This window comes from Pygoscelis adeliae, unplaced genomic scaffold (genome assembly GCF_000699105.1).
Source record: "Pygoscelis adeliae isolate BGI_AS28 unplaced genomic scaffold, ASM69910v1 Scaffold756, whole genome shotgun sequence".
Classification (NCBI taxonomy): Eukaryota; Metazoa; Chordata; class Aves; order Sphenisciformes; family Spheniscidae; genus Pygoscelis; species Pygoscelis adeliae.
This window is the reverse complement of record NW_008824990.1, coordinates 311304-319820: the sequence shown is the minus strand read 5'-3', so window position 1 is coordinate 319820 and position 8517 is coordinate 311304. Positions and strand designations below refer to the sequence as shown.

The 8517-nt window shown below is 42.0% G+C and overlaps 1 protein-coding gene across 3 annotated transcripts in view; it reads right to left on the bottom strand.

Moving 5' to 3' along the window:
- The window catches only part of CAST (calpastatin), a 60114-nt gene that overhangs the window by 43620 nt on the left and 7977 nt on the right, over positions 1-8517 (bottom strand). For all 3 annotated transcript variants that reach the window (XM_009326133.1, XM_009326135.1, XM_009326134.1), the window contains exon 2: positions 6866-6937. The gene's annotated coding sequence lies outside the window, so the exon portion shown is untranslated. The remainder of the gene's footprint in view (positions 1-6865; positions 6938-8517) is intronic.

The following is an 8517-nucleotide window of genomic DNA, read 5'->3' as shown; positions in this document are numbered from 1 at the left end:
GCTGGAGCAGGCTGTGGTTTTGGTTTTCAGGAGGTGCCGGCCAAGCCCTCAGCGAGGCGGTGTGCCGAGCAGCACGCTTCCCACCCAGCAGGCATGGCCGCCCCACCTCCGGCACAGCCTGCCGGTGCCTGCACCCAGGGAGGGAACCAAAATAAGCAGGTTCAGGCCCCGGCAGCGCCGTGAAAGCGCTGGTGCGGAGGTGTGCGCAGGAGCTCTGCCCTCTGCACCGCAGCGCATTCGGTGTGAAGAGAGGATGAGCAAACCCCATCTCCTGCTTCTGAGCCCGCTTCTGGACGTGGCCTGACCAGGTTCCCCCACCAGACACAGCTGTCACGGTGGTGGTGGTGCCCCCCACCACACACGAGCTGACGGCACGGAGAGTCACGCAGCAAAAGCAGGGACAAAACGCCTGCCAGGATGGTGCAACTCTGGGACAGAGCTACTTTTAGCTTTCAAAAAGCAGTATTTTTCTTCCAACTTTTGAGTTAGTAGCACTGGTGCTGAGGGAAGGAACCTACTCATTTCCCCTCAACAAGACTGATATTTTTATTAGAAGTTTATGGGACACCCCCTCCATAATTCAGACTGATTATCCAGACTCCCTGAGTACATAAATGTTATTAACCAAAAGAAATAGAGATGGTTGGACCAGTTAAGGCCACTGGAACTTGATTGATTAGGATTATTTTTAAGCATAACAAATCCAAATAATTTATATTAATTTAGAAGTTACAAGGTGTTTCCTGCAATACCAATAGTGACCTGCTCTTGAATTTTTTTTTTTTTTTTTTTTTTTTTTTTAATGCTATAGAATCAAATTCTCAATACCTGTAGTACAGGAGGAGATTTTTGTATGTTTGTTTTTAAAGAAAAAGCCCCCACACCACTAACAAACCCTGCAACCATTTTTTCATAATAGCCGCCCTTTATCTCAAGGGAACAAGAAGAAAAGGTCAGCCCTAGAAGGGAAGCAGAAAGGGGAAAACGCCCAAAGATACGACACAGACTGGTGAGGAAAATATCCCATTTTTGAGTGAAGTACAGAATATTTTTTGTGCCATGATCGTATTATTTTGATCATTGCATAGTTTTACAAGTTGCAACTTCGGCAGTGGTCTCCAGATCAGAGGCTTCTTTTACAGCCCTACTTTTCAAACACAAAGATGACCTTGGGTGACGGATGCCACATCCCATAACGTTACATAAAGCCAGATCTTCCACACACCAGGCAGCTTCTGTACTCCTACAGCTTCCAATTTTTAATGTTTTGGTCTATTTTTAGCATGCCTCTGCTACCAAGAAAACCAGCGCTGCTCTCCACACAGACACAGTTCTTGTCATTTTCAGGTGCAGGGCTACATGCTGGCAACAGCTCTGAGAGCAACTTGTAGGAACAGCCCCATGATTTGCCACGGTCTTGCTGCAAAACACCTATAAATTGAGGATCTGTGCACCATGACACACACCTACTCTAAGGAGAACATGAAAAGGAAGTTCTCAGCCCATTTAAGTATTTTTCTGAATAACCTCAAAATTTAGACGTAGCCTTTCCAACCTTCACAATATGACTGGTAACACGGGAATACATTTACACATTTCCATGCACATTCCCAGTCAGTACTGTGACTTCAGATGCCTTCTATTCAAAAATGCCTTCCTTCACAATAAGATGCCTGTGCAAAGCTCACAAAATAAAAATTTAGTGACAGCTAATAAGGTATGTAGCAGAAAAAAACATCCCAGCAAATATACTGACAGTAGGAATCACTTCTGATGATAATCTAGATAAACTTGTGATAAAATTTCCAGTCTGCTGCAGAAATAGTAGGGACTTTACTCGAAGATATTTAGTAATTGCTCTTTTTTTTCTTCTTGTTTTCCTGCCTGTTGCACAAGCAGATTAAATCCCCCTTTAAAACAGTGTTAATTTGGATGCCAGGTGAAAGTAACTAACCTTAAATTTCTTGAATCATTAAGATCAAGAAGCCTTCTCTGAAAATATTCAAGATCAGTCAAGTCTGAAATAAAAATAATTCTTACTGAATTTCCACTGTTGTTGAATTCTTCCAGCACTGCTTCAATAAATTGTCTATGACGGTAATATGGACAAACATTCTCACTTCACTAAGCTATAGCAGTCAGCAACAAAAAGAAAATTATTACTCATTAAGAGCAATGCCAAAAACCTGTTACATAAAAAGCAGCAAAACATCATTTGGTATAAATAGAATTACCATATAAGAACACAAAGATCCAGAAAGATAGCTGAATCCAGCCATGTTCAAATATTAGTACTCTATTAATAGCTATGATTGAACATTGAGCTAGAAATTGGCTTTCCTGTTGGCTATAGAATTGGCAAAAACAATTTAAAAGGCTGTAAAAGAAAACACGGCAGCGCTGGTAGGGTACCTTCTGCAGAGGAAGGAGGTTAGTTCAGTTTTTCCTCTTCACTGCTGCCTGCTAATCACAGTAGTGATGACCTCCTGGTGTGTGCACCTTGGCAGTTAATGTATGCATGGAAGAGGCTGCTCATGAGCAACCAGTAAATAATCCTGGTGATCATAACCCTACCTGAATCTTAACTTTTCACTCCATTTGCCACAAGGCGTGTGCTTTCTGAAGAGACCCTGGTACAAAATAACAGTCCAACGGGACTTCGCATCATAAAAGAAAGAAAGGCTTGTGATAGAAACAAGTCAGAACATCTGTTTCAGTTACGTATCTTTAAATCATTCATTTAGATTTGAGTCATACAGACACTGGGCACATCAAGGTTGCCGATTCAACTTTCTGAATTCAGAAGGGCAACTTTCTAGGTGCCCTTAACACAGGGAACACAAAAGCCATACAGATATGAAAGAGAGGAGACAAAAGAGGCCGCACTTATTCCTTATACCACACGGACACATATGCATCCGAATAAAATCCCTGTAAGACAACACTGAGCAGAAGCAGTGAGTAAATACTGGATGCAATGCCAGGAACTTAAGACTGAAACAATAAAGAGCACAGGGATAAAATTAAGGCACAAAGAATGGCAGTTGAGATACACAGTGCAAGGAAAATGAAGCCAGGCAGATAAGCGCTTGCTCTTAGGAGTAGTCCACGTTACAGGATACCATCACAGGAAAATTACACTACCCACATATTAGCCAGGCATTAAGCAATGAGAAGCATTCATCACACACAAGTTCCTCCATCCTAAACTCAGCAATACAGGCGACCCAAGCAGAACACAAGCCATCAGTTATTATTACTTACTAACTGAAGATAAAATTACTTAGGCCATAACATAGAGGCAGCAAAAAAACCTCTGGCTATTCAATTTAGAGTATATTTCACCACAGGGTAGGAGTAGGTTAAAAAAAATGAAGAGCTCTAGCTGGAGCAACTTAACTGCCCCACCTCGCCTGCCTCTTCAAAGAAGTTTGAAATTTAGCTGGGATAAGGTACATTAATTAACAGTATTATTGACTGCCCTGGTTTCGGCAGGGATAGAGTTAATTTCCTTCCTAGTAGCTGGTACAGTGCTGTGCTTTGGATTTAGGGTGAGAACAATGTTGATAACACACCGATGTTTTAGTTGTTGCTAGGTAGTGTTTACACTAGTCAAGGGCTTTCCAGCTTCCCATGCTCTACCGACTGAGAAGCCTGGAGGGGCATAGGAAGCTGGGAGGGGACACAGCCAGGACAGCTGACCCCAACTGGCCAAAGGGCTATTCCACACCATGGGACGTCATGCTCAGTATATAAAGCTGGGGGAAGAAGAAGGAAGGGGAGGATGTTTGGAGTGATGGCGTTTGTCTTCCCAAGTCACCGTTACGCGTGATGGAGCCCTGCTGTCCTGGAGATGGCTGAACACCTGCCCGCCCATGGGAAGGGGTGAATGAATTCCTTGTTTTGCTTTGCTTGCGTGCGTGGCTTTTGCTTTACCGATTAAACTGTTTTTATCTCAACCCACGAGTTTTCTCACTTTTACCCTTCCGATTCTCTCCCCCATCCCACGGGGGGGGAGTGAGTGAGCAGCTGCATGGTGCTCAGTTGCCAACTGAGGTTAAACCACGACATTGACCAACAAAATGATTAAAGAATCAAAAGAGATTTTGCACATAGGACACATTAAAGCTACAGCAGGGAAAAAATTAAAGGAAGAAACAGCAGTCCCAAAGTTGTCTAAAAACTGGTGGAATATTTCTGATCACATTAAAAGATTTGATCTGTTTTTGCAGGAAAAGAGAACAGGCTGCCTTGCCTTTTCAAGAAATACTTCCTTTCCTGTAAAAAAAAAAAATCCCTGCAAACTTTTTCTTTTGAATAAGTATTTTTAGAGACAAAGAGAAAAAGAAGGTCAGAAAAGAATACAGCTAGCCAAATGGCTTAAAAAAAGTATGGGTGGCACAAACTACAAGAACAGAACAATAAATCTCCAAGTTTTGCTCTTATTTAATTAACACTACAGGATTGCAGGAGATTATTAAAATTAAAAGATATAATTAAGAGAAGGTTTAGCCTAACTGAAGAAAGGTAGTTGTGGCTGAGTGGGAACTATGAAGGTTAAACTTAAAATAGCTATTGATTTAGAATGAATATTAGACAGCATGACGTAAGTATCTTCATAGTACATAATCTTTACCAATACATCTTTTGGAATTTCACAGAAACTGGAAAAGCACCAAGTACTGAATAAAATACATAGCCTAAGTTGTCATAACCTAGTATAAAGCAATCCCTGGCAATTACATTACATTGCGTTTTTTTCATTACACTACCTTCCAGTTCTTATGCTTAATAGCATCACCGGAAATTGTACCTTGCACACTTAATGTAAAAGATATGCTTATAATAGAAAGGACACCTACAGAAAAAAAGACTGAAAGATGTTTTAGTTATCAAATTAGATGTCAGCTTCCACGGGACTACGCAGCTGGCGACTGACATGCAGAAAGACTGTACTCGACACCATCCCACCCTGTACAGCTGTCACGGGAACTACATATGGATGACTACATCCAGCTTAACTAGCAGGAGAAAGGCCCTGGCCATCTGCAAAGAATAGAAAGAAAAGCAACAAAAACGTTGGGCCATCTTTAGTGACAGACAAAAGCATTGCAAGAAAGGGACAACAGGATTTATATCCTTGTGTCCTCCTTCATTGAGTAGAAAGGAAAAATAATTACTTAGGTAGCACAGAGGTATCTTTAGGAGTATTATTTTACAAAAGCATTGATTAAGAAAATAAAAAATCCCATTCAAAAGCAGAAACACTTCCTGTCGATAGGATCTTTGAAACGATGGGGTATCTCCAGATACGGAATACTGTGGTGGATTCAATTGACCCCTTGCCATACTTTGGTTCAGGCTGACTAAGGGACAACAAGCCTCACGTCCTGGGGGTGAACTGGCGAGCTGGAAAGCCCCTGGCTCACATACAAGGGAGCGAAGGTGTCCTGAGAAATATTTTGGAAGGTGGCTTCAAAACCCAAATGTGCAAGATAACCAAAGTACAGACTAAGATACCAGAGCTAAAATGAAGACATTTATCTCGTCTATGCTATTGACTAGCAGCCAACTACTTCACTCTATAAATATTATGATCAGGATGGGCCCAATTTGAGCACTCCCTGAATTGCAGCTGGACTGCATGCCAGGTGACTCTCCCCTTGAGCAGGGATGCCTCTCAAGGTTTGAGATTCCTTAGCTGAGACTAAGAGATCCTTCCTTACCCAAGGCAGAGAGATCCCCTACCTGTGACAGATCCTTGGTAAGTGACTGATAGCATGGTGAATCAATGCTATGAAACATTAATCCATATAGTTAATGTTATTATAAACATTGTATGGATAATTCCATTAGATGTAAACCGTTGTTAAAGTCTGAGACCAAGACTGGACCCAGCAGCACCTAGGCTCCGAAAGGAGTTTAGAAAGCAAGAGGGTCCACTCTGAACCTCGTGACTCAACAGGAGGGCCCTCTTACTCTTTGCATCTCCGGTCTCTGTGTGAATCATTCTAACTCGATTCTAACTCAATTTTCCTTTGTATTTTTCTTCCATGCAGTAATTAATAAGGTGAACCTTGCCATCAAACTTATTGAATGTTGTCAAACCACTGTTAAACTTTGTTAAATTCCATCAAACTTACTGAACTGTCAAATTATTATTTTACCTCAATAAAACACACTGCTGTTTCTCTCTTTTGAGTGAGGCGCATTCCACTCATCTGTGACAATATGCACCTAACAGTGATTACCAGCTACAGCTATCAGTTCACGTGTGACCACCATCAGAAAGCGTATTTTCAACACCCTATTTCAATACCTCTCAAGACCTGAGCACGTTTAATGTGATCCCTTCTTCTCTTCATGGAGTATGAACTGCACTCCAATATGCAAGTCATCTTTATAATGTCTCTTACACTACATTCCTGAATGACTGAACAGCTCCAGGGGCCATGAAAGCAAAGACAGTTAGCAGTACTTTGATCGCACCAGGTCCCACTGAGTAAACAGAATACAAACATACAAACAATATCTAAGGGTGAAAAATGAACCACAGCCCCATAAGTCAAATGAAGTTTGCCACTGATATCAATGGGACCAGGATTTTTTAAAGTAACTAGGAGACTAACAAAGAACACGTGAAAGGGGAGAACGTTACCAAGTCTATTCCCTCAAGAAGTCAATGCTAGCATTCTGCTGACTTGTGTTCCTCTTTCATTTCGATTCACTACAATTTCTAGCAAGACATGAAGAGCATCTTAGTGTTGCTGAATGCTGGCAAACGGTTTTCTATCCTGTTGCAGCGGATGAAGTCATATCATATCCTCTTCACTTTTTAAAAAGACTATTTCCTTACATGCATTACCTTAACAGCAGGAGGTGCTCCACTTGTCTGTGTTTTGGGGGGTTGGCTGACATTAGCACTTGCTGGTTTCTTCTACAAAATAAAAGAAAGACATAATAAACATCAGAAATGTTGATAAAGAAAAAGAAAAGCCAAGTAAAACTGTAAACCCCCCAAAAAAAGTATAAAAAGACAGGTACACTAAAAAAAAGTCCATTAGAACATCTTATGCAAGGCAAGTAATCCAAAAATAAATTCTCCCATGTAGCTTTAATTCACAGACTCATTTCAGACAGTTTTGCCCAGCCCAGAATAGGCTGAGTTCTCTTGCACTGTTTTATGGACAATACATAAATCTGTGCTATTTCCTGTGGCAGAGGGACTCCATTTTAATTAACAGTTAAAGCAACAGTAACCATATATACTTTAATGAAAAGTATCAATGAAAATAAGATGGGTAAGCTATTGCTGTACAGACATAACTTGAATGACAACACAGAAGGTAACATTACACCTCAGGCAGGGAAGTAAAGATACAAAGCTAAGGGCAAAAGGATGGCTTTTCTAGTTAATAAATATTCTTGCAACTGAAACAAAACCATGACATCCCCTTTGAACCTCCAGTTTTCAACCAATGCAATGCCATTATTACCAAGTACCACTAAGCACTGCAGCAAAAACTCAGTGACTGCTGAAATCACATCTAATGAAGACTGAGAAAATAAGCCGCTAGTAATGAACAGAGCAAAAAGCATCCGATTTTTGGAGGCAGCAAATGGGTAAGACCTATTCACTTTCTCTGATAAGTGGAAGCTCAAGATTCACAATACAACTTAAGCATTCACACTTTAATTACTCTCTGCAAGCAGGGAAGTCTGCAGAATGACCAGAGATTCAATCAGCAAACTTGTATGCAAACTCAGAAGCACCAATTTTCAATTGATGGGACACTAGGTACTGTAACAGACTGGGAGGCTCAGAGACCTCTGTCATTAAGGTAATTCCACCTCCTATTCTCTTTCTGACTTAGCTCCAAAACCAGGAGAGCATCTCGAATAAACAAAGCTGCACATTCAACTGTCAACCTCCAGTCAGAGCCTGGGGCAGCGTACCACCAGCTGTGGCCATTTACATGAGGTTAACATCACACAAAGGTGGCCCAACAGTACAGGCTGACACAAAGTGCGATATTTACATCAAGATTTCACACTTAGTATTGGCACACTGGAAACAATGACATCCAAGTAAGACTTCACAGTATATTGCAAAACCCAAGTATAATAGTGATTTTTCCTGTTAAAGGGATGTTAGGAGCGTGGCTGCCTCTGCCAGATGCTCCAGCCCAGGACCCTCCTGCACGGCTGCTGAAGTCCAGTGCTGCCCAGTACAGACCAGTACTCCCCAGTACAGACCTACTCAGCCGCTGGAGCCCAGTCCAGCGCCCAGGGACCTGGGGTCTCTGCCCAGGCTGAGGGATGTGATTGCAAGTTCAACCAGCAGCAAAGCCAAGCACATATCCCAGAGACACACAGACATAGACAGACACACAGGACACTGACACGGCCAGTTACACTGGTGTCAGCAGCACCCACCCCCTGCCACGTCCCCCCCTCTGGGGCTGGCAAAGGCAAGAGGTCACTAGTGCAAGCACACACTCGGCACCCTCTGGGCTC